Below are 27,524 nucleotides of genomic sequence, written 5' to 3' on the forward strand. Positions count from 1 at the left end.
CACTCCGTGAACACATGTGATCCTCATATCACAGCCTTCCCCTCCGGTTGTCCCAATTTCTGTCACTTTGGGGCCTCGGGTTCCGGACAGCAATATGTGTATACAACTTGCAGGTAAGATCATAAAGCAATGAATATCATCATGAATTGATAACATGTTCAGATCTGAGATCATGGCCCTAGTGACAAGCATTAAGCATAACAAGTTGCAACAATATCATAAAAGTACCAACAACGGATACTAGGCACTATGCCCTAACAATCTTATGTTATTACATGACCAATCTCATCCAATCCCTACCATCCCCTTCAACCTACAGCGGGGGAATTACTCACACATGGATGGGGGAAGCATGGATGGTTGATGGAGAGGCATCGGTGGTGATGATGGCGATGATCTCCTCCAATTCCCCGTCCCGGCGGAGTGCCAGAACGGAGTTTCTGGTCCCGAGACGGAGTTTCGCGATGGCGGCGGAGTTCTGGATGTCTTCTGGCAATTTCGTCGAACCCCCTCGCGTTTTTAGGTCAGAGGGCTGAGCGTCGGAGGCTGGCCGAGGCACCGCCACCATAGGCTGGCACGGCCCAGGGGCCCACCGCGCAGCCTTGTTAGGTGGGCGCCTCGTGGCCCCCCTCCGTCTCGTCTTCTGGCTTCGTCAATCTTCTGTGAAAATAGGCCCATTGCAATTATTTCCGGGGATTTTCCGGAAAGTTGAGTTTCTGCACAAAAATAAGACACCAGGGCAATTCTGCTGAAAACAGCGTTAGTCTGTGTTAGTTGTATCCAAAATACACCAATTAGAGGCAAAACAATAGCAAAAGTGTTCGGGAAAGTAGATACGTTTTGGACGTATCAACTCCCCCCAAGCTTAGCTTATTGCTTATCCTCAAGCAATTCAGTTAACAACTGAGTGCGATAAAAGAACTTTCACGAACACATTTGTTCATATGATGTAAATATTCTCATGATATGGACAAGTACTTAGGCCATTCATAATAAGATACATGCAAATAACGTCATCTAATAGCTATGTCAATCATGGAAAAGGTACCAACAAATTAATAATAAGTATCATGAATCATGTCTATCAGCAAGATTGCAATGTTCATAAAAAGATATGATAAAGTGGTATCTCGCTTGCCCGTATTTGTACAGCAAAACATAAATGCCCACGCACCTCTGGAATTCATGGAAAGACTAGAAGTAGAGATTATCAAAGATAAAAGCATCAAAGTTATACTACAGCTAATCATATTTTGGGATAAGCATATTATACTAAGAATGACAGTTGTGCTCTCAAGAAGATGCTCAAAGAAAGGATGGTGACTCAACATAAAAGTAAAAGATTGGCCCTTCGCAGAGGGAAGCAGGGATCAACATGTGCTAGAGATTTTCATTTTTCAAACAGAAGTAAAATTATTTTGAGAGGTGTTTGTTGTTGTCAACGAATGGTAGTGGGCACTCTAACTACCTCATCAACCAGACTTTCAAGAGCGGCTCCCATGAAGGATGTTATCTCTACCAGCAAGGTAAATCATCCCTGTTCTCTTTTGTTTACACATGTACTTTAGTTTTATTATGGATGACACTCCCCCCAACCTTTGCTTACACAAGCCATGGCTAACCGAATCCTCGGGTGCCTTCCAACATTCACATACCATGGAGGAGTGTCTATTTGCAAATTAAGTTGCATACTGATAAATCAGGGCAAAATATGTGAAGAGAATTATTGATGAAAGTTAATTAATTGGGGCTGGGAACCCCGTTGCCAGCTCTTTTTGCAAAATTATTGGATAAGCGGATGTGCCACTAGTCCATTGATGAAAGTCTGTCAGGAGTAAACGATAAGGTTGAAAGATAAAACACCACATACTTCCTCATGAGCTATAAAACATCGACACAAATTGAGAAGTATTTTGAAGGTTTAAAGGTAGCACATGAGAATTTACTTGGAATGGTTTGAAATGCCATGCAAAGGTATTTATGGTGGACACTTTGGAATAACTTGGTTTTCAGGGGTTTGGAAGCACGAGCGGCATTCCCGCTCAGTACAGACTGGGAAGCGACAATCAAGAGAGCAGTAACTGTCATAATCATGCTTGCGACAAAATAAATTAACGGAGGCATAAAAGTGATACAAGAACTCAGAGGCAAAGTAAATCATCGAGGTTTAATTGACTTTTGTTCAGTCATATGCATGCGTGAGCATGTGCCAAGTCGATTCAAGTGAATTATTCAGAGGAGGATACCACAATGTCATACCTATCTATGAATAAAACAATGCAAGCAAATATTTATGGCATGCTACTCATATTAATAAATTGGAGCTAAACATGAGAGATCATGAACTACTAGACTTTCATTAAATGACATATACCTCACATGAACCAACTAAGCATGCTCACATGGATGAGTATATTTACAAAAATGAAAACAAATAGGGTTCATACCAGCCTCTCACCATAGTCGAGTTGTCGTAGATCGTCATTATTGCCTTTCACTTGTGTAGCTTGAATAATATGAAATGAAAACCAAGCTCCAGCCACCGAAGACCGCTGAACTCCATAATAAACTTTACAAAACTAAAGAAGAACAACAAATATTTTTGGTGTTTTCGAATTGGGAACAAGAACAAAAGGAAACAGGCAAACAAAGCAAAATCTTTTTGGATTTTCTCATAGCAAACCAGCGATAGCAAATAAAGCACAATAGGAACAAGAAACCAAAATAAACAAATGGTAAAGAGAAACAACAGAAATATTTTTGGTCTTTTTATGTATTAGGAAAAAAACAAAGCAAAAACAAGAGAATGAAAACTAAAAGAGTCACATAAACACAGAGTAGCAGAAATCCGTCAAACTTGACAGCAGTACAGTAATCAATTTTTACGAAAATCTTCCGCTGCTCAAATCGAAAATTGCTCAACTAATGAAAGTTAGATAATAACCTAGGGAACATGCACAAAAATTGGCTTCGCAAAATAATGTCCTGGATGTTTTTAGGAATTTTTTTAGTGTCAGTCTAGAATCTGTTTTTAGACAGCACTTCCCCAAATATCATCTCCCTCATATTAGAAGCCACTTTAAGAAGCGAAACAAGTATGTACAAGTATCCGGCAATTGTAATATGCAATGAATGAGTGATGCCGGCATACCTCCCCCCAAGCTTAGGCTTTTGGCCTAAGTGGAGATCAACCCCACGGTGCCCATGAAGTGGCACCTCCGTAGTAAGATGAAGAAGGATCCTGTCCTTGGTACGTGTTGGAGGATTCACCAGCAACAAAATCTTCCAACCTTGCACTAGAAATCAGATTTTGAACATCCTGAAAAATTCCCGCACTCCTCATGAAATTGGTGCATGGGTAGTAGGAGGGGTATACTCCCTCTTCACGGTGGACTCTCATAACTTCATGCACCTCCAATTCATGTTGGTTGAGTTGGTATCTATCCCACTACGTTTTATGAAATTTTTCAACAATCATTATAAAAGTTGGTTTTGAGACATATAAATGAGGGCAACTACTATAGGAACTTGATAGAGTACTAAACATGCATCAAAACTAATTTTTACAACTTAGAACAAGCATGCAAGCTCACTTAACATGTTACCTACAGCAGCAAAATACTCAAGATATACTCAACCAAACAAAATTCTATTTGGATAATCGGAGGAGTCACATACCGGAGAGCAAATGTGCCAAGTTTTAGACAGAAATCTGGGCTGAGCAAAGAGATCGAGAAATCCTGAGCTCTCGGGCGAAAACGCGAGTGAGGATGAACTGGTACGAGTTTTTTCAGGAGAGAGAGTGGGAGTGGAAGAGATGATTGAGTGGGGCCAGGTGGGGCCCTCACCACAGGGTGGCGCGCCCCCCTTGCTAGCCGCGCCGGCAGGTGGGGTGCAGCCCTGGGGTGCCCCACAGGTCAGCCCCAGGCACTCTCAGGTTGCTTTTCAAAAAAATAAGACTAACGGTATAATTTTTGTAAATTTTTGAAAACTTTGAAAAATGCACATTTCTGGGTGTTAAAATTATTATTACAGGGCAGAAAAAGATTTTCAAACTTCTAACAACTAAAGCATCTTGCAAAAAAAGTAGTGCTACAGCAAGTAAAGCAAGTGGAGGAAGAGAGAAATATTGTTTAGCTCTTCCATGCATACAAAATGTACTTGTTAACAAGGTTGATCAAGTCTTGCCACCAAATAAATTTTACATGACATAAGAAGAAATAAACCTCAAATCAATCATGTTACCTTATATTGTATTGATATGGATCCAATCATAATATTTTGATATCCTTGCTTAGGCTCATATATAGGACAATCAATAACTCCCACTTTGATAGTTCTCAAATTAGAAATTGTATTAACTCCACATACTTTATCAATCCTCTTGGGAAAATAAACAATATGCTCCTTGTCATCAACATTGAAAGTAACGTTTCCTTTATTGCAATCAATAACAGCCCCTGCAGTATTAAGAAAAGGGCTTCCAAGAATAATAGACATATTATCATCTTCGGGCATTTCCAACACAACAAAATCAGTTAATATTAAGCAATTATTAGTAAATTGAACAGAAACATCCTCACATATACCAACCGGAATAGCAGTAGATTTATCAACCATTTGCAAAGATATATCAGTTGGTATCAATGATGACCCACAAGTATAGGGGGTGTATCGTAGTATTTTCAATAAGTAAGAGTGTCGAACCCAACGAGGAGCAGAAGGTGTTGACAAGCAGTTTCGATGAAGGATTCACTATAAATGCTCACAGACAACTATTCAGGGGGTTTTGATGTAGCAGATGAATAAAGTACGAGTAAGTAAAATGCGAGAGAAATAATTGCAGCGAGTGGCCCAATCCTTTTTAGCACAAAGGACAATCCGGTTTTTTTACTTATAATGACCAAACGTTCTTGAGGACACACGGGAATTTAGTCTAGTGCTTTCGCTTCGTATAGCTAATTAATCTTCATTGTTTTGATAAGTGTTGTGTGGGTGAACCTATGCTAATGCACCGCCCTTCCTAGGACTAATACATACTTGTGATTATACTCCTTGCAAGCATCCGCAACTACAAGAAAGTAATTAAGATAAATCTAACCACAGCCTTAAACTCTTAGATCCTGATATCCCTCCTGCATCGATATACCAACGGGGGTTCAGGTTTCTGTCACTCCGGCAACCCCGCAATTAGCAAACGAGTACAAGATGTATTCCCCTAGGCCCATAAAGGTGAAGTATCATGTAGTCGACGTTCACATGACACCACTAGAAGAATAACACCACAACTTAAATATCATAACATTGAATATTACTCAACCATAATTCACTACTAACATTTAGACTTCACCCATGTCCTCAAGAACTAAACGAACTACTCACGAGACATCATATGGAACATGATCAGAGGTGATATGATGATGAATAACAATCTGAACATAAACCTTGGTTCAATGGTTTCACTCAATAGCATCAATAACAAGTAGAAATCAATACCGGGAGAGTTTCCCCTATCAAACAATCAAGACCCAACCCAAATTGTTACAGCGGTGACGATGTCCAGCGGTGGAGACGGCGGTGATGATGATGGAGATGATGATGATGGTGATGGAGATGATGTCCAGCTCGATATCGGTGACTATGGCGTCGATTTCCCCCTCCGGGAGGGAATTTCCCCGGCAGATTTCAGCCTGCCGGAGAGCTCTTTTCTCTCTGGTGTTTTTTGCCCCGCAGAGGCGGCTGTGACTCTTCGCGACTATCCTCTGGGGCTTAGGTTTTCGGGACGAAGAAGTACGCGAAGGAGAGGAGGCCAGAGGGGGCTGTGGGCCCCCTCCCCACAAGGCGTCGCGGCCAGGCCTTGGCCCGCGCCGGCCTGTGAGGTGGGCCCATGGCAGCCCTCCTCGGCTCCTCCTTTTGGCTCTCTCCGTCTTCTGGAAAAATAGTATTTTTCATATAATTTCCGTCAATTGTTGATCTTCCGAAATATTGCATTCTGACGGCGCTTTTTCCAGCAGAATCCTGGCTCCGGTGCGCGATCCTCCAATAATCATGAAACATGCAAAATAGATGAAATAACATAAGTATCACCTCTAAATATGAAATATATCAATGAATAACAGCAAATTATGATATAAAATAGTGATGCAAAATGGACGTATCAACTCCCCCCAAGCTTAGACTTCGCTTGTCCCCAAGCGAAACTGAACTCGGTAAACAGGACCACATGTTTATGGAGTGAAGAGTCGATAAATAAAATACGGACAAGAAGCATCATATCAAATCACACAAGACATTCTAGTAAACAACTTCCTTACATAATTCAACTTGAAACAAGTAGAAGGTAATCACAAATAAAGGTGCATAAGAAATCATAATTGGTGATGGCAAACTTCGTTCTTGGTCAGAGAACAGTTAACATATTATGTTATATCTTATATGCCACAACTTGCATACTCAATCATAATAATCTCCTCATAATCATTGATAACCTTCAAAGCTATATTCATTCAGATAAAACTTGTACTAAACAAGGAAGAGTAAAAGACATGATGAAGTAAATCACAATATAAATGGTTTGATCGCAACAACTCAAATGCTTGCTTAAGATGGAGGGAAATAGGTTTATTGACTCAACATAAAGTAAAAGACAGGCCCTTCGCAGAGGGAAGCAGGGATTAAATCATGTGCTAGAGCTTTTTCAGTTTTGAAATCATATAAAGAGCATAAAAAGTAAAATTTTGAGAGGTGTTTGTTGTTGTCAACGACTGGTAGCGGGTACTCTAACCCCCTTGCCAGACAAACTCTCGAAGAGCGGCTCCCATAAATTTTTATTTTTGGTTGACACTCCTTCCAACCTTTGCTTTCACAAACCATGGCTAACCGAATCCTCGGGTGCCTTCCAATCATTCTCATACCATGAAGGAGTGTCTTTTTATTTTAGTTTTATTTAGATGACACTCCTCCCCACCTTTGCTTTCTCAAGCCATGGCTAACCGAATCCTCGGGTGCCTTCCAATCAATCACATACCATGGAGGAGTGTCTATTTGTAAAATTATGAAAGTTAATTAATTGGGACTGGGAACCCCATTGCCAGCTCTTTTTGCAAAATTATTGGATAAGCGGATGAAGCCACTAGTCCATTAGTGAAAGTTGCCCAACAAGATTGAAAGATAAAACACCACATACTTCCTCATGAGCTATAAAACATTGACACAAATAAGGGATGATAAATTTTGAATTGTTTAAAGGTAGCACACGAAGTATTTACTTGGAATGGCAGGAAATACCATGTAGTGGGTAGTTATGGTGGACACAAATGGCATAGGTTTGGGTTAAAGTTTGGATGCACGAGAAGCATTCCTTCTCAGTACAGGTTTTTGGCTAGCAAGGTTAATTAGCAAGCATAAGAGTTGAGGGAAACAAACAAATATACATGTGATAGAAACAATCATGCATCTTCCTTGTAAGCACAAACAATTTTAACTTCAGAATAATAAGCTAAAAGCTAACAAGAAAGGAAGACAATGAAACAACTATTTACATGTATTTCTCTTTTCTACTTAAACCTCAAAGTGTTGTTGCTATTGACCAATGCTAAGTTTGCCAAAACCAAATAGATTTACACAATGCTCCCAAAGTGATACCAATACTAATAACAAGATCAATCATATAATAGAGATTGCAAACTAAAATAAGATGTGCAATATGTAAATGATAAGACTTCTCATTAATATTCCATAACGATAACTCACACCAAGTGATACATAGACAACCAACTAAAGGAGAGATACTTCCACACTGCAACCCATCTTATATGGTAACTTCCCTACTCATGATATGACACTACTTGATAGTAAAAAGTAAAAGATAGTGATGATGTGATACCGCGACACTCCCCCAAGCTTGGAACAAACCAAGGGGGTGCCAATACCGATGATGAATTACTCCTTCGGTGGTGGTGGTGATGATGAATTCTTGACAAGCTTCTTAACAAGCTCCTGAAGCTCATCAATCTTGTACATGAGGTTGCGGATCATCTCCGAATTGTGCTCGACACGGTTAAGTAGTATGTCCGACGGCGAGTCCCAACTCTTGGAGTTATTTCCCCACTCTTCAGCTTCAGGCTTCATCCTTCCTGCAGTGTTAGAATGATCTATATCCCAATTGCTAGGCAATGCTGCCTTGGGAGTCATTTCAATTTGACTATTGTAAATTAGATTGCGGAAGGGGTTGTACGTGCCTGGAGAAGATGTCTTTGGAGCTAGGTAGTGACGTGGAACCTTTCCTCCGGTGCGAATTCTTGCGCTCCTCTTGGCACTGAAAGGGTTCTCCACCACCTTGATGCTTGCGATGGTAGCACGCGGGTGCGCACGCGAGTCTTCCTCCACTTCTTCTTCATCTTCTTCCTTGACGCTCTCGTCCACCTCTTTCCACTCGGGATCTTGAATATCTTCATCCGAAAGCCCCTTGCCCTTGTTGTTGGAGACCATGGTGCTTCTAGATTGAAAACAGATCCTGGCAGAAACAGCTCGAAACAAAACACGTCGAGAAAACGATATACGGACCTCCAGGGGTCCGGGGGATTATATAGCAGGGATTTTTACGACAAAAGGAAAGTACCAGGTCGAACCAGAGTCGGAGAGGGGCAACGAGGGAGCCACCTCATAGGGCGGCGCGGCCAGTGTCAGGCCGCGCCGGCCTATGGGGGCACGCCCTCGTGCGTCTCCTCCACTCCGTTTCGATCTCGTAATTTTTCATATTTTCCAAAAACAGCAAAAACATTGTTCGGAAAGTAAAACGCGAAATTTTTATTACCAGTACTGTTACCTATTCAAAGTCGAACTCTGCCGGACTGTCAATTTGACCTTTGATGAAAGCTTCTAGAGTTTCCACTCGAATAACATCAACATCTTCGTTATAAGAATCACCTGAGATATAATGCTTGAGTCTTTGTCCATTCACCACTTGTGTGGCATCGCCTTGGAGAGAACTAATTTTAATTGCTCCTGAACGATACACCTCCTCAATGACATATGGTCCTTCCCATTTCGAGAGTAATTTCCCTGCAAAGAATCTGAGACGAGACCGATATAATAGGACTTTATCCCCAATATTAAATTCTCTTTTGATAATTCTTTTCTCATGCCATTTCTTAACTTCCTCTTTAAAGAGTTTAGCATTTTCATAAGCTTCACTTCTCCATTCATCTAGAGAACTCAATTGTAGCAATCTCTTCTTACCGGCTAGTTTAGGATCTTTATTTAGTTCTCTTACCGCCCAGTAAGCTTTGTGCTCTAACTCTAAAGGTAAATGACAAGCTTTTCCATAAACCATTTTATAAGGTGACATACCCATGGGATTTTTATAAGCAATTCTATAAGCCCATAATGCTTCCTTCAATTTACTAGCCCAATTCTTTCTAGATTTATTAACAGTCTTTTGCAAGATAGATTTAATCTCTCTATTTGCTAGTTCTACTTGCCCACTAGTTTGAGGATGATAAGCAGAAGCAATTCTATGATTAATACCATATTTAGCAAGAGTTTTTCTAAAACCACCATGAATAAAATGAGAACCTCCATCAGTCATAAGATATCTAGGAACTCCAAATCTAGGAAAAATAATATCTAAAAGCATTCTTAAAGAGGTCTCACCATCAGCACTTTTTGTGGGTATGGCTTCCACCCATTTAGTAACATAATCAACAGCAACAAGTATATGAGTGTTACCTTCTGAAGAGGGAAAAGGTCCCATGAATTCAAATCCCCAACAATCGAATGGTTCAATAACAAGAGTATAATTCATAGGCATTTCATTGCGTCTGGAGATATTACCAACCCTTTGACATTCATCACAAGATAAAATAAACTTCCTTGCATCTTTGAAGAGAGTTGGCCAATAAAAACCTGATTGTAGGACCTTTTGCGCAGTTCTATCTCCGGCGTGATGTCCTCCATAAGCACTACCATGGCATTTACTCAATATCTCTTGTTGTTCATATTCGGGAACACATCTTCCCAGAATACCATCCACTCCTTCTTTATATAAGTGTGGGTCATCCCAAAAATAATGCCTCAAGTCATAAAAGAATTTCCTTCTTTGCTGAGCTGAAAAGGTTGGAGGCAAGTACTTGGAAACAATAAAGTTAGCATAATCAGCATACCAAGGACTATCTCGCGAGCTCACCTTTATTACAGCCAATTGTTCATTTGGAAAACTATCATTAACAGGAACAGGATCATAAGCAATATTATCCAATCTAGACAAGTTATCAGCAACAGGATTATCAGCACCTTTCCTATCTATAATATGCAAATCAAATTCTTGCAACAGAAGCACCCATCTAATAAGCCTTGGCTTAGCATCTTTCTTTTGCATAAGGTATCTAATTGCAGCATGATCAGTATGAATTGTAACTTTTGAATCAACAATATAGGATCTAAACTTGTCACAAGCAAAGACTACAGCTAACTATTCTTTTTCAGTTGTAGCATAATTTCTTTGAGCAGCATCAAGAGTTTTACTAGCATAATGAATAACATTCAATTTTTTATCTACTCGCTGTCCAAGAACAGCGCCTACAGCAAAATCACTAGCATCACACATAATTTCAAAAGGTAAGTTCCAATCAGGAGGTTCAACTATAGCAGCAGTTGTTAATGCTTTCTTTAGAGTTTCAAAAGCTTCCTTACAATCATCATCAAAAACAAAAGGTACATCTTTTTGAAGAAGATTAGTAAGAGGTTTTGAAATCTTGAAGAAGTCTTTAATAAATCTCCTATAAAACCCAGCATGACCAAGAACACTACGAATACCTTTAACATCCCTAGGATAGGGCATCTTCTCAATTGCTTCAACTTTAGCTCTATCAACTTCAATACCTCTCTCGGAAATTTTATGTCCCAATACAATTCCTTCATTAACCATAAAGTGGCATTTCTCCCAATTAAGAACAAGGTTAGTTTCTTCACATCTCTGCAAAACTTTATCAAGGTTCCGCAAGCAATTATCAAAAGAATTCCCATAGACAGAAAAATCAACCATGAATACCTCCACAATATTCTCGCAAAAGCCATGAAAAATAGCAGACATGCATCTTTGAAAAGTAGAAGGAGCATTGCATAAACCAAAAGGCATACATATGTCTATAAGCATAAGTTCCGTAGGGACAAGTGAAAGTGGTTTTCTCTTGATCCTTAGTTTTAACAGCAATTTGTGAAAACCCAGAATATCCATCAAGAAATCAAAAATGAGTATTTTTAGACAACCTTTCTAACATTTGATCAATAAAAGGTAAAGGGCAATGATCTTTCTTAGTAACCTTATTAACTTTTCGATAATCAATGCACATTCTATACCCTACAACTACTCTTTGAGGGATGAGCTCATCATTATCATTAGGTACAACAGTCATTCCTCCTTTCTTAGGAACACAATGCACAGGACTAACCCATCTACTATCAACAATAGGATATATAATACCGGCTTCAAGAAGTTTTAATACCTCATTTCTTACCACATCCTTCATCTTAGGAATTAGACAACGCTGATGTTCAACAACAGGCTTTGCATCATCTTCCATATTAATGGCATGTTGGCAAATAGAGGGAGAAATCCCCTTCAAGTCATCAAGAGTGTAGCCAATAGCTCCTCGGTGTTTCTTCAATATTTCCAATAACCTTTCTTCCTCAATCTCTGAAAGCTTAGAACTAATAATAACAGGATATATTTTCTTATCATCAATATGAGCATATTTAAGATTATCAGGCAATGGCTTAAAATCAAAAACAGGATCTTCTTTTGGTGGTAATGTTGTACCTAGATCTTCAATCGGTAAATCATGTTTAAGAATAGGTTGACGAAGGAAAATTTCATCAAGCTCATTTCTTTCTTCCCTAAAGACTTCACTCTCACTATTCTCCAAATGTTGCTGCAAAGGATTATTAGGAGCAAGAGCAATAGATGCACACTGTTCAACTCTAAAATCATTATTAGGCGAATCAGCTTTATAAGGAGTTTTGGCAAATTTAGAGAAATTAAACTCGTAAGATTCACCAGCAAATTTAGTCAAAATTTTCTCTTTCTTGCAATCTATAACAGCTCCACAAGTATTTAGAAAAGGTCTACCAAAAATGATACGACAATACTTACTAGCAGCAGAACCAAGTACCAAAAAGTCAGCAGGATATTTAATCTTACCACATAGAACTTCCACATCTCGAACAATACCAATTGGAGAGATAGTTTCTCTATTAGCTAGCCGAATAACCACATCAATATCTTCAAGTTCACAAGAACCAATTTCGTGCATAATCTCCGTGTAGAGCTCATAAGGAATAGCACTAATACTTGCACCAATATCGCATAAACCATAATAACAATGATCACCAATTCTAACAGAGAGTATAGGAACACTAGCTTTCCTAGACTTATTAGGATGTGAAACAATATTAGAAGCATCTTCACAGAAAATAATATGACCATCTTCCACATTTTCAGTCACAAGATCTTTAACTATTGCAATAGAAGGTTCAACTTTTATTTGCTCTTCAGGATCTATAGGTTTCTTTTCACTTTTATTAACCGCACTATTTATAATAGAATACTCCTTCATTTTAGCAGGGAAAGGAGTTTTTTCAATATAAGCTTCAGGAATAACATGATCAACAGTTTCAACTACAACACATTTATTTATAGATGAATCAATTTTATCTTTATACGATTCATGATACTTATCAACATTCTTCTTAGGCAATTCATAATGAGAGGCAAAAGCTTTATAAAGATTTGCAGCAACTTGAGAATCAAGACCATAAGTAGCACTCATATTATGAAATTTATCAGTATCCATAAAAGCTTCAATGCATTTATAATCATAATTTATACCTGACTCTCTATCTTTGTCGTTCTCCCATCCTTCAGTATTCTCCTGAATCCGATTAAGAAGGTCCCTTTTAAACTCTTCTTTGTTGCATGTAAATGATCCAGAACAAGAAGTATCCAGCAAGGTCTTGTCTTGAAAAGAAAGTCTTGCATAGAAATTATCAATGATAATATTACCAGGAAGCTCATGAATGGGGCATTTGAGCATTAAAGACTTCAATCTCCCCCACGCTTGGGCAATACTCTCTCCATCATGAGGCCAGAAATTATATATGCGGTTCCGGTCTTTGTGAATTTCACTTGGAGGATAGAATTTAGAATAAAATCGGGGCACAATATAATCCCATTCAAGAGAATCCCCATTATTCAGTAATTTATACCAATGCGCCGCTTTACCAGACAGCGATATAGAGAATAGCTTCTTCATCACTTCATCCATAGCAATACCTGCACACTTGAATAAACCGCATAATTCATGTAAGAACAATAAATGATCTCCAGGATGGACAGTTCCATCCCCTGCATAACGGTTATCCACAACACGTTCAATAATTTTCATAGGTATTTTGTATGGAACCTCTTCCTCACCTGGTGCCTCATCCACTACCTTTGCAGCAGTAGTAGATTTTCCAAATAAAAATTCAAGAGAAGATCTCTCCATAATGAATTATAGCAGCATGCAGAAATAAAATCAGCACGAACAGTAAAAGTTTCCCTTACCAATTCCACTTACCAATAGCGCTTCACTCCCCGGCAACGGCGCCAGAAAATAGTCTTGATGACCCACAAGTTGTTATCACCAGAATTTAACCGAATCAGAGGTGGGCCGCGATCAAGATGGACTTGAAGAATATATATGGAAGAAATATGCGAATCGGCCTGTTATGCAAAGTTTGGGCTAGTTTGCCCGTGTATCTGTAATTTAGTAGGATACGTGTCGGTTAGTTAGAGTTTAACTCGTGCACGGTTGGGATTATTCCCACGTTAGAAAGTCTACGGACTATAAATTGTATCTAGGGTTTATGAAATAAACAACAATCACGTTCACCACAAACCAATCTAGGCGCATCGCCAACTCCCTTGTCTCGAGGGTTTCTTCCGGGTAAACATCATGCTCCCTAGATCGCATCTTGCGATCTAGGCAGTACAAGTTTATTCGTTGTCCATGCGTTGCTCGTACTGAAGCCTTTTTGATGGCGAGCAACGTAGTTATCTTAGATGTATTAGGGTTAGCATTGTTCTTCGTATCATATGCTGTCGTAGTGCGACCCTTATACATCTAGCCGCCCTTACACCTATCCTAGGTGTAGGGGCGGCACCCCGCTTGATCATTGTTCAGTAGATCCGATCCGTTACGGTTGCTCCTTGTCCTTCAAGGATTAGTTTAATATCTGCAATAGTTAGGCCTTACAAAGGGTTGGAGGATCCAGCGGCGCGTAGGGTGTAGTTTGCTAGCCCTAGACAGGATGTTCCGGGGATCAACCTCGTGTTGGTTTTTAGGCCCTGTCTAGGATCGGCTTACGATCACCGTGCGCGGCCGCGAGGCCCAATCACGAGTAGGACGTTCCGATTATGCGGTGAAAACCCTAAATCGTCGTAGATCGTTTTAGCTTTATCTTGATCAAGCAGGACCACCATATATTCGTACACCTCGTGCGAATCATGGGTGGATCGGCTCTTTGAGCCGATTCACAGGACAACCTGAGAGCCGATCGAGGCTCGTATTTAATGTTTACGTGTATGCCATGCAGAAAACTAAGCGAGGCATCTCCATCACCTTCCTGACCAGGTATAGGTCAGGTGGCACGCCCTTGCACCAGCATCGGACGTGCGTGCCGGAATCTTTGCGGGCCGTCGCTCGGAGGGACCAGGGCCAGCCGCAGCCCTAAGTTGCTCCCGGCTCTCCTGTGTTGCCCGTCGCTGCTCGCCGGTGGGTTTTTGACCGCAACACATTCTGGCATGCCCGGTGGGACATACCAAGGAGAGATGCCACTCCAGTCCCGTCCGCCGCTGCCATTCGCGTTGGCGGCACCAGAAGTGCCGAATTCACCGGCATTCGTCGTCTACAAGATCGGTGGTGACCCTAGTGACTACCAGTTCTTGCATGAGGCGCCTAAGGAGATCCCTCACGGGTACACGTGCACACACGTGCCAGACTGCGGTAACTGGGCGCTCACGAACCAGGCCGCGACAGCAGGGACTTCTGGAACAACAGGAGGAACTTCAGCGACAGATCTTGAGAAGCAAACGTGGCTAGCTAAGTATGCCACTCCGACAAACCTCCAGAGCCCAGCTCCTGCAGTTGGCTCAGAGATGGAAAAGCAAGCATGGCTGGCTAAGTATGCCACTCCGGCGAATCTTCAGAGTTCGACTCCTGCAGCCAGCACCGCGGATCAAATCAGTACGATCCTGAGAGACCAGTTCGGCATGGTGCCGAAAAGGAGGACAATCGGCTATTCCAAGCCGTATCCCAACGAGTACGAGTTGATCCCGCTACCACCCAAATATCGGCTCCCTGATTTCTCCAAATTTAATGGATCAGATGGTTCCAGCTCCATCGAGCACGTGAGCCGATATTTGGCACAGCTGGGCACGATCTCAGCGGCAGATGAACTGCGGGTGAGGTTCTTCGCACAGTCCCTCACAGGATCGGCTTTCGGGTGGTACACGTCGCTGCCACCAGACTCAATCCGGACGTGGAAGCAGTTGGAAGAGCAGTTCCACATGCAGTATCACTCAGAGGCTTCCGAGGCCGGCATTGCCGATCTAGCACAAGTACGTCAGAAGCGTGGAGAAACTGTGGCAGAATACGTCCAGCGCTTCAGACTTGTTAGGAACCGATGTTATTCGACTCGTGTGACGGAAAAAGAAGCAGTCGAATTGGCAGTGGTGGGCCTTGCATCACCAATCAAGGATATGGCCTCCCAAGCAGACTACCCTTCACTGGCGCACATGGTTCAGAAACTGTCGTTATATGAACAGCGCCACCCGGACTTGTACCAGGACAAATTCAAGCGTGCGGTAGTCCTGGTTGAGGCAGATGAAGACGAAGGCTCTGCGGGAGATCAAGAGGTAGCAGTGGCTGAATGGACTCGGGGGGGCAACCCCCGTGTCCTGCAAATGGGTTAAGCCACCAGGTCTGCCCAGGGGGTTTGATTTTGACGTAACTAAAACTGAGCAAATTTTTGAACTCTTACTTAAGGAGAAGCAGTTGAAGTTACCCGAAGGCCTAAAAATCCCCACGGTACAGGAGCTGAACGGAAAGCCATACTGCAAATGGCATAACTCGTTCTCCCATGCCACCAACGACTGCAGGGTGTGGCGTCAGCAGATCCAAATGGCGATAGAACAAGGACGTCTGATTTTCAACCAGTACGCCATGAAGGTCGACACCCACCCCTTCCCCGCCGTAAACATGGTGGAGTGCACTTACCCAGGAGGGTGCCAGCCAAGCTTCTCGTTCAACATCAACATGGTAGGACTTGGACACCACTCTGGTAAGGACGGAGACGAGGGCAGCTGCTCTCGTAGCAAGGACACAGAGGAGGCCGCTCCATGCGATCGGCTCCGTCACGATGGCAAGCGCTACATCACAGAGGGAGAAGTGAAGAATGTAAGATATCAGCGACCTCTCTCTGATCACCTCCTCAACAAGTACGTGAGTCAGTATGACCAACACCGACGGTCCAACGACGATGATGAAAGAAATCGTCTGGCTAGGGACGCCAGGAGGCATCATCGGCATGATCGCGATGAGAAGGAGTACGAGCGCCGCGCCAAGGAAAAGTCAAGGGAGCGAGACGACGAGGATAGGCACTGGGACTGTCCCTTCTTCAGACACTGCTGGGATTCAGGAATGAGCCGATTGCCTACAATCGGCAATTGCCCAGAATGTAAACAGAAGAAGAAGGAGGCAGCTAACGTGTCCGTGTTCCAACGCTTAGGGCCTCTCCCGCCTCGGAACGAACACGCTGAGTTCCCTCGAGTGGAAGATCTCGAGGATTTGGAAGACGATGTTGAAGAAGAAGAAGACAGGTACCACCGGCCAAGGTGGTGCCCTGACGGACTCAGCCGTTCCCAAAAGCGTAGGGTTCAGCGACTGCGCGGTTGGAGGAAGCCGAAAGGTTATACCTGCATACGCTAAGGAAGGCGCGACCTGATCTAGCCGCGAAAATTCAGCGAACCCTGGATGAAGAGGGTCGACCACAAAAAATGGAGTGGCGCCCCAAGCAAAGGAAAGCCGATGATGAAACATTGGCTGGCACAAACATGGTGTTCATCCTTCCGACGGAGTTTAGTGCTCCAGGATTAGATGAGGCACCCGTGGCACAACTTGACTGCGGCCCACGGCCAGTTATCTTTGAGAAGCCACGAGAAAGAAGCTACAGACATCTGAAGGCCCTATACTTGCGAGGTTACATCGATGGGAGGCCTGTCAACAAGATGTTGGTGGACACCGGAGCGGCAGTCAACATTATGCCATACTCCATGCTACGTCGGTTGGGACGCTCTAGCTCGGATCTGATCAAGACCAACGTGACATTGAGCGATTTCAACGGCCAAGCGTCTGACGCACAAGGTGTTCTGAACGTGGATCTGACCGTAGGAAGGAAAACCATCCCTACGACGTTCTTCATCGTCGATAGCAAGAGCACCTATGCTGTTCTGCTAGGAAGAGATTGGATCCACGCCAACTGTTGCATTCCATCCACGATGCACCAATGCGTAATACAGTGGGATGGAGATGAGGTAGAGGTCGTCCATGCAGATGACTCAGCCAAGATTTCAACGGCTGACATGAGCGCTTGGGAAACAGCAGGCCAAGAGCCACTCTCAGGCATCAATTTGGACGACTGCGAGCGCATCGACGTGACGAAGGATGGGGTTAGGCTGGTCTTATCCACCGGCCTGACCGTGTAGCAAGAACAAACCTATGGAAAACGTGGCGAGGCCGATCCTTGGATCGGCCCCAAAGATCCATGAAGGAACATTGCAAAATCTTCATTGAGCGATTCGATCAACGTGGAGGCCGATTCCAGCAATCGGCCAAAATTATCTTCACCACACATTCTGCCTGTGTTCAACGTCGATCTAATGGGCAGCGGTTTTACGTCGGCTGATGAGAGTCAACATTAATCCTAACGGGGCCGACGTGCAAATACAGTGCCTTGGCTAACTTCAGAGCCGATATCTGCAGTTACCTGACAGATTCGGCTCGGGGGGCACCTAATCAGATGAACATGTGCAGATGAACAAGTGTGTGTTGGGGGCCGATATAAAAATCGGCCAGTAAAAAAAATCATCATCACGATATATAGCCGATGCACGGACATCGACTTTAGAACTAAGGAACAAAGCCGATGCACAGCCATCGACTCTAGTACAATTACACAGGATCTACCTGCTGCGTGTTCAAGACGCGGATTTTCACCAAGTCCAGTTCATCTGTGAGGCCCTCTACTTCCTCGAAGGGGTGAACAATGAGAGCTGACTCAGCTGCAAGGAGCCGATTTTGGTGCCCAAACCTTCTCTTCGAGGACTTCCAACCCTTGGTGCCGCTCAGCAAGATCGTCAGGAGCATCGGTTTCTGCATGCAAGGCAGCCTCTTTCTCATTAAGCTGTTGGTGGTTCGTCTACAACATCGGCTTTCAGCGGAAGAAAGGTGATCAATGGGGGCAAGTTTGGCTGAATCTACATGATGGCTATCTCAGATTACCTGAGTTCAAAGCCCTTTTGTCCGATCTGTGCATCCTCACCAATATTCTCGCCTTGACTGAGGCTCGGGGGGCAGCTGGCCTGGTAGATGCTATGTTTTAGAAGCCGATTGGGGTGTCATCGGCTGATCCTTCGTCGAAACCTTCTTCAAAAATGGTGAATTCTTGCAGAAGAAGATCACTGGACCTGGTGGGAGAAATTTAAGGGCTCTCTTGAAGATTCCACATTATCCACCAGATCTCAAAGTCATCAGTTGAAGAATTGAAGGACGGATTGTGAAGGACCGATGCGTTGCTATCGGCTCATTAAGCATTGGCTAAGTGGGCAAATCGGCAAAATCAGTATGAGGGGAAATCGGCTAAATTAGCTCAAGGGAATCGGCAAAATCAAATTGGGGAAATTCTTCATTGATAAGCAGAATTTCTTACATAAAGATCTGATTGCTCTCAAAAGGAAGTACTAGGGGATACATTGCCCCATCTACTACTACTGATCCTATGCTAATGGTCCTATCTACGGGCCGTCGCTGCCCTCGTCATCGCTGTCGTCGCCGCTATCGGCGCTACTCCCGGCGGGCTCGTCGTCACTGCTGTAGCGACCGCCGACAGGACCCTCGTTGTCCTCATCCTCCTCGTCAGCATCGTCGTCGTCGCTGTCGAAGTCGCTGAGGTTCCCCGGCCAGGGGCAGAAGCGCTTGGCCGGCGGTTCATCGGAGGAGGTGTCGTCCTCCTCCTCCTCCTTCTCCTCCTCATCCTCGGGGGAGGTGAAGTCATCGCAGGAGAAGCGATCGTCATCGCTCTCCTCCTCCGTTTCCCCGTCAGCGAGGAAGCGGAGGTCACTTTCCCCGTCAGTCGAGGACTTGTCGTCCTCGCACCAGACGGAGAAGTCGTGACTGGATTCCTCCCCGGCTTCAATGGCGCGGCAGATGTTGGCCGCGTGGACCTCCTCCGGGTTCCACTCCGGCATCGGCTCGCGGGAAGAGGAGGACTGGGTGGAAAGATCTGATGAAGCAGAGGAGGAAGAAGACATGGTGGCACAGGAGGGCTTTTGGAGTGCTAATGCGAAGGGGATGAAGAAGCAAACTGTTTGGAGCGGTTAAATAAAAGGGGATATAGTGGAAATTCAATGCCATAGCAGTTTCCGAGGAAGTGGTGCCCAACAAAAAAAAATTTGCCAGGACACGCGGAAGTGGAAGAGGCAAAGCATCATGATGAAGGATACTGCGACGGTTCTGCCACGACATGACCCGACGAAGAAAAACAGAGTGATTTTGGAATTATAAATTCCAAAACCAGGGGGGCATGTGTTATCACCAGAATTTAACCGAATCAGAGGTGGGCCGCGATCAAGATGGACTTGAAGAATATATATGGAAGAAATATGCGAATCGGCCTGTTATGCAAAGTTTGGGCTAGTTTGCCCGTGTATCTGTAATTTAGTAGGATACGTGTCGGTTAGTTAGAGTTTAACTCGTGCACGGTTGGGATTATTCCTACGTTAGAAAGTCTACGGACTATAAATATGTATCTAGGGTTTATGAAATAAACAACAATCACGTTCACCACAAACCAATCTAGGCGCATCGCCAACTCCCTTGTCTCGAGGATTTCTTCCGGGTAAACATCATGCTGCCTAGATCGCATCTTGCGATCTAGGCAGTACAAGTTTATTCGTTGTCCATGCGTTGCTCGTACTGAAGCCTTTTTGATGGCGAGCAACGTAGTTATCTTAGATGTATTAGGGTTAGCATTGTTCTTCGTATCATATGCTGTCGTAGTGCGACCCTTATACATCTAGCCGCCCTTACACCTATCCTAGGTGTAGGGGCGGCACCCCGCTTGATCATTGTTCAGTAGATCCGATCCGTTACGGTTGCTCCTTGTCCTTCAAGGATTAGTTTAATATCTGCAATAGTTAGGCCTTACAAAGGGTTGGAGGATCCAGCGGCGCGTAGGGTGTAGTTTGCTAGCCCTAGACAGGATGTTCCGGGGATCAACCTCGTGTTGGTTTTTAGGCCCTGTCTAGGATCGGCTTACGATCACCGTGCGCGGCCGCGAGGCCCAATCACGAGTAGGACGTTCCGATTATGCGGTGAAAACCCTAAATCGTCGTAGATCATTTTAGCTTTATCTTGATCAAGCAGGACCACCATATATTCGTACACCTCGTGCGAATCATGGGTGGATCGGCTCTTTGAGCCGATTCACAGGACAACCTGAGAGCCGATCGAGGCTCGTATTTAATGTTTACGTGTATGCCATGCAGGAAACTAAGCGAGGCATCTCCATCACCTTCCTGACCAGGTATAGGTCAGGTGGCACGCCCTTGCACCAGCATCGGACGTGTGTGCCGGAATCTTTGCGGGCCGTCGCTCGGAGGGACCAGGGCCAGCCGCAGCCCTAAGTTGCTCCCGGCTCTCCTGTGTTGCCCGTCGCTGCTCGCCGGTGGGTTTCTGACCGCAACACAAGTATAGGGGGTGTATCGTAGTATTTTCAATAAGTAAGAGTGTCGAACCCAACGAGGAGCAGAAGGTGTTGACAAGCAGTTTCGATGAAGGATTCACTGTAAATGCTCACAGACAAGTATTCAGGGGGTTTTGATGCAGCAGATGAATAAAGTACGAGTAAGTAAAATGCGAGAGAAATAATTGCAGCGAGTGGCCCAATCCTTTTTAGCACAAAGGACAAGCCGGTTTGTTTACTTATAATGACCAAACGTTCTTGAGGACACACGGGAATTTAGTCTAGTGCTTTCGCTTCATATAGCTAATTAATCTTCATTGTTTTGATAAGTGTTGTGTGGGTGAACCTATGCTAATGCACCGCCCTTCCTAGGACTAATACATACTTGTGATTATACCCCTTGCAAGCATCCGCAACTACAAGAAAGTAATTAAGATAAATCTAACCACAGCCTTAAACTCTGAGATCCTGCTATCCCTCCTGCATCGATATACCAACGGGGGTTCAGGTTTCTGTCACTCCGGCAACCCCGCAATTAGCAAACGAGTACAAGATGTATTCCCCTAGGCCCATAAAGGTGAAGTATCATGTAGTCGACGTTCACATGACACCACTAGAAGAATAACACCACAACTTAAATATCATAACATTGAATATTACTCAACCATAATTCACTACTAACATTAAGACTCCACCCATGTCCTCAAGAACTAAACGAACTACTCACGAGACATCATATGGAACATGATCAGAGGTGATATGATGATGAATAACAATCTGAACATAAACCTTGGTTCAATGGTTTCACTCAATAGCATCAATAACAAGTAGAAATCAATACCGGGAGAGTTTCCCCTATCAAACAATCAAGATCCAACCCAAATTGTTACAGCGGTGACGATGTCCAGCGGTGGAGACGGCGGTGATGATGATGGAGATGATGATGATGGTGATGGAGATGATGTCCAGCTCAATGTCGGTGACGATGGCGTCGATTTCCCCCTCCGGGAGGGAATTTCCCTGGCAGATTTCAGCCTGCCGGAGAGCTCTTTTCTCTCTGGTGTTTTTCGCCCCGTAGAGGCGGCTGTGACTCTTCGCGACTATCCTCTGGGGCTTAGGTTTTCGGGACGAAGAAGTACGCGAAGGAGAGGAGGCCAGAGGGGGCTGTGGGCCCCCTCCCCACAAGGCGGCGCGGCCAGGCCTTGGCCCGCGCTGGCCTGTGAGGTGGGCCCATGGCGGCCCTCCTCGGCTCCTCCTTTTGGCTCTCTCCGTCTTCTGGAAAAATAGGATATTTCATATAATTTCCGTCAATTGTTGATCTTCCGAAATATTGCATTCTGACGGCGCTTTTTCCAGCAGAATCCTGGCTCCGGTGCGCGATCCTCCAATAATCATGAAACATGCAAAATAGATGAAATAACATAAGTATCACCTCTAAATATGAAATATATCAATGAATAACAGCAAATTATGATATAAAATAGTGATGCAAAATGGACGTATCAATCAACTTATCTAAATAAAGTCTCTTGTAAAGAGAAAAAGGCATAACACTTACTCTAGCTCCTAAATCACATAGAGCAGTTCTAACATAATTATTATTGATTGAACAAGGGATAGTCGGTATACCTGGGTTTCCCAGCTTCTTTGGAACTTTGCCATTGAAAGAGTAATTAGCAATCATAGTGGAAATCTCCTCATTAGGAATTTTCCTTTTGTTAGAGACAATATCTTTCATATACTTTGAATAAGAAGGCAATTTAATAGCATCAGTCAAAGGGAATTGCAGGAACAAAGGTTTCATCCAATCACAAAATTTATTATAGTGTTCTTCTTCCTTTGATTTTAATTTCTTAGCAGGAAAAGGCATTTGCTTTTGAACCCAAGATTCTCTTTCATTACCATGTTTCTTAGCAATAAATCTTCTTTAGTGTACTTTTTATTTTTAGCATGCTTTTCAGGTTCATCTTCAACCTCTTCTTTATCAGAAGCATCATTCTTATCATTATCTTTATCATGTTCATTACCATTTTCAGTTTCAGCATCAGAAATAGAAATACTATTAGGATCTTTAACAGGCTAAGAGGATTCTACAACAGTTTTATGTTTCTTTTTCCTTTTCTTAGAAGGAGCACTAGTTTCTTTAGTTTGTTGAGAATCTTGTTCAACTCTTTTGGGATGCCCCTCAGGATATAGAGGATCCTGAGTAGAAACACCGCCTCTAGTTGTTACTTCATAAGCATGTTTTTCTTTAGAACTATTTTTTAATAAGTCATTTTTCACTTTAGTGAGTTGATCAATTTGAGTTTGAACCATATGAAAATGTTTAACCAGCATCTTAACATCATTGGAGGTTCTCTCCACAATATCATGCAAATTACTAATAGCTTGAGAATTTTCCATTAAATGATTCTCTACTCTCATATTAAAATTATCTTGCTTAACAATATAATTATCGAACTCATCTAAACATTGATCAGGAGGTTTTGAGTACGGAATATCTTCCTTACCAAAGCGTTGAAGAGAATGTACCTCAATCAAGGATGAAGGGGAGTTATCTTACATAAATCTTCTATGGAGGTAAATTCTTCACATCTTCAGATTTAATACCTTTCTCCTTAAGAGATTTCTTGGCTTCCCTCATATCTTCATCATTTAATTTAATCATACCCCTCTTCTTCAATATTGGTGTTGGGGCTGGTTCAAGTGTAGTCCAATCATCATGATTTCGGCATATTCTAGCCAATAATTCTTCAGCTTCGTCTGGAGTTATTTTCCTAAAAACACAACCATCACAACTATCCAGGTATGCCATAGACTCAATGGTTAGTCCACTATAAAATATATCAAGTAAGTCATGCTTTTCCAAATCATGTCCAGGTCGAGCTCTGATAAGAGAGCAGAACCTTGCCCAAGCTTGAGGCAATTTCTCTCCATCTTCCTGGTCAAAACTATAAATTCTCTGCAAAGCAATATGTTGAGCACTAGCAGGAAAGTATTTTCGAAAGAAAACATCAAGAAAACCAGTTGGACTGTCAATAGAATCAGGAGGCAAACTATTATACCAAGTTTTAGCATCATCCTTTAATGAGAAAGGAAAAAATTTAGCAACAAAATAAGTACGCTTCTTGATATCATCAGAAAACAAGCTACTCAAAGTAGAAAGCTCATTCATGTGTTCTACAGCACTTTCTTTTTCAGTACCACAAAAAGGTGTTTTCTCAACAATAGATATACGAGATAGATCAAGAGAGAAATCATAATCCTTATCCTTAATGTTTATAGGAGATGTGGCATATTTAGGATCAGGAGACAGTTTATATCTAACAATATGTTGTGCAAGAAGCTTTTTAATATTACTTGTACCAGTAGTAGCATTACATTTATCAATAAAATCATCATCAAGTTCCACATAATCTTCATCAAGATCATCACTAGAGTATTCAGACTCAGGTGAATTAACAGGTGTAACAGTATTTTCATTAGGATTTTCAGTATTTTCAATTTGTCTAGACCTAGCAATTGTAGCATCTAGAAAAGGACCTAATGAACCATTATCATCAAGCACAGTAGAAGCATCATTAAAATTATAAGAGGAATTTTCAGATTCAGTAGAAGTACCAGCATGTGAAGCTTGTGGTGGTGAAACAAGTTGACTTATCACAGATGGTGAATCAAGAGCAGCAGAGGTACTCAGAGTTGTACCTTTTCTTGTAGTGGATGGTAATATGGCGACTTTAGCATCGCGAGGTTTACCCATGATGGAGGATTTGCAGCGAACAATATCAATCCAAGTGAACTTGCAAATAAAGCTATGCTCCCCAGCAACGGCGCCAGAAAATAGTCTTGATGACCCACAAGTATAGGGGATCGCAACAGTCTTCGAGGGAAGTAAAACTCAATTTATTGATTCGACACAAGGGGAGCCAAAGAATATTTGTAAGCCTTAACAGCGGAGTTATCAATTCAGCTGCACCTGGAAACTTACTTGCTCGCAAGAGTTTAACCATGTTATTATAGTGTTCTTCTTCCTATAACAAAATTTATTATAGTGTTCTTCTTCCTTTGATTTTAATTTCTTAGCAGGAAAAGGCATTTGCTTTTGAACCCAAGGTTCTCTTTCATTACCATGTTTCTTAGCAATAAATCTTCTTTAGTGTACTTCTTATTTTTAGCATGCTTTTCAGGTTCATCTCCAACCTCTTCTTTATCAGAAGCATCATTCTTATCATTATCTTTATCATGTTCATTACCATTTTCAGTTTCAGCATCAGAAATAGAAATACTATTAGGATCTTTAACAGGCTAAGAGGATTCTACAACAGTTTTATGTTTCTTTTTCTTTTTCTTAGAAGGAGCACTAGTTTCTTTAGTTTGTTGAGAATCTTGTTCAACTCTTTTGGGATGCCCCTCAGGATATAGAGGATCCTGAGTAGAAACACCGCCTCTAGTTGTTACTTCATAAGCATGTTTTTCTTTAGAACTATTTTTAATAAGTCATTTTTCACTTTAGTGAGTTGATCAATTTGAGTTTGAACCATATGAAAATGTTTAACCAGCATCTTAACATCATTGGAGGTTCTCTCCACAATATCATGCAAATTACTAATAGCTTGAGAATTTTCCATTAAATGATTCTCTACTCTCATATTAAAATTATCTTGCTTAACAATATAATTATCAAACTCATCTAAACATTGATCAGGAGGTTTTGAGTACGGAATATCTTCCTTACCAAAGCGTTGAAGAGAATGCACCTCAATCAAGGATGAAGGGGAGTTATCTTACATAGATCTTCTATGGAGGTAAATTCTTCACATCTTCAGATTTAATACCTTTCTCCTTAACAGATTTCTTGGCTTCCCTCATATCTTCATCATTTAATTTAATCATACCCCTCTTCTTCAATATTGGTGTTGGGGCTGGTTCAGGTGTAGTCCAATCATCATGATTTCGGCATATTCTAGCCAATAATTCTTCAGCTTCGTCTGGAGTTATTTTCCTAAAAACACAACCATCACAACTATCCAGGTATGCCCTAGACTCAATGGTTAGTCCACTATAAAATATATCAAGTAAGTCATGCTTTTCCAAATCATCTCCAGGTCGAGCTCTGATAAGAGAGCAGAACCTTGCCCAAGCTTGAGGCAATTTCTCTCCATCTTCCTGGTCAAAACTATAAATTCTCTGCAAAGCAATATGTTGAGCACTAGCAGGAAAGTATTTTCGAAAGAAAACATCAAGAAAACCAGTTGGACTGTCAATAGAATCAGGAGGCAAACTATTATACCAAGTTTTAGCATCATCCTTTAATGAGAAAGGAAAAATTTTAGCAACAAAATAAGTACGCTTCTTGATATCATCAGAAAACAAGCTACTCAAAGTAGAAAGCTCATTCATGTGTTCTACAACACTTTCTTTTTCAGTACCACAAAAAGGTGTTTTCTCAACAATAGATATACGAGATAGATCAAGAGAGAAATCATAATCCTTATCCTTAATGTTTATAGGAGATGTGGCATATTTAGGATCAGGAGACAGTTTATATCTAACAGTATGTTGTGCAAGAAGCTTTTTAATATTACTTGTACCAATAGTAGCATTACATTTATCAATAAAATCATCATCAAGTTCCACATAATCTTCATCAAGATCATCACTAGAGTATTCAGACTCAGGTGAATTAACAGGTGTAACAGTATTTTCATTAGGATTTTCAGTATTTTCAATTTGTCTAGACCTAGCAATTGTAGCATCTAGAAAAGGACCTAACGAACCATTATCATCAAGCACAGTAGAAGCATCATTAAAATTATAAGAGGAATTTTCAGATTCAGCAGAAGTACCAGCATGTGAAGCTTGTGGTGGTGAAACAAGTTGACTTATCACAGATGGTGAATCAAGAGCAACAGAGGTACTCAGAGTTGTACCTTTTCTTGTAGTGGATGGTAATATGGCGACTTTAGCATCGCGAGGTTTACCCATGATGGAGGATTTGCAGCGAACAATATCAATCCAAGTGAACTTGCAAATAAAGCTATGCTCCCCGGCAACGGCGCCAGAAAATAGTCTTGATGACCCACAAGTATAGGGGATCGCAACAGTCTTCGAGGGAAGTAAAACTCAATTTATTGATTCGACACAAGGGAGCCAAAGAATATTTGTAAGCCTTAACAGCGGAGTTATCAATTCAGCTGCACCTGGAAACTTACTTGCTCGCAAGAGTTTAACCATGTTATTATAGTGTTCTTCTTCCTATAGCAAAATTTATTATAGTGTTCTTCTTCCTTTGATTTTAATTTCTTAGCAGGAAAAGGCATTTGCTTTTGAACCCAAGGTTCTCTTTCATTACCATGTTTCTTAGCAATAAATCTTCTTTAGTGTACTTTTTATTTTTAGCATGCTTTTCAGGTTCATCTTCAACCTCTTCTTTATCAGAAGCATCATTCTTATCATTATCTTTA

This window comes from Lolium perenne, chromosome 2 (assembly GCF_019359855.2).
Source record: "Lolium perenne isolate Kyuss_39 chromosome 2, Kyuss_2.0, whole genome shotgun sequence".
Taxonomy (NCBI): domain Eukaryota; kingdom Viridiplantae; phylum Streptophyta; class Magnoliopsida; order Poales; family Poaceae; genus Lolium; species Lolium perenne.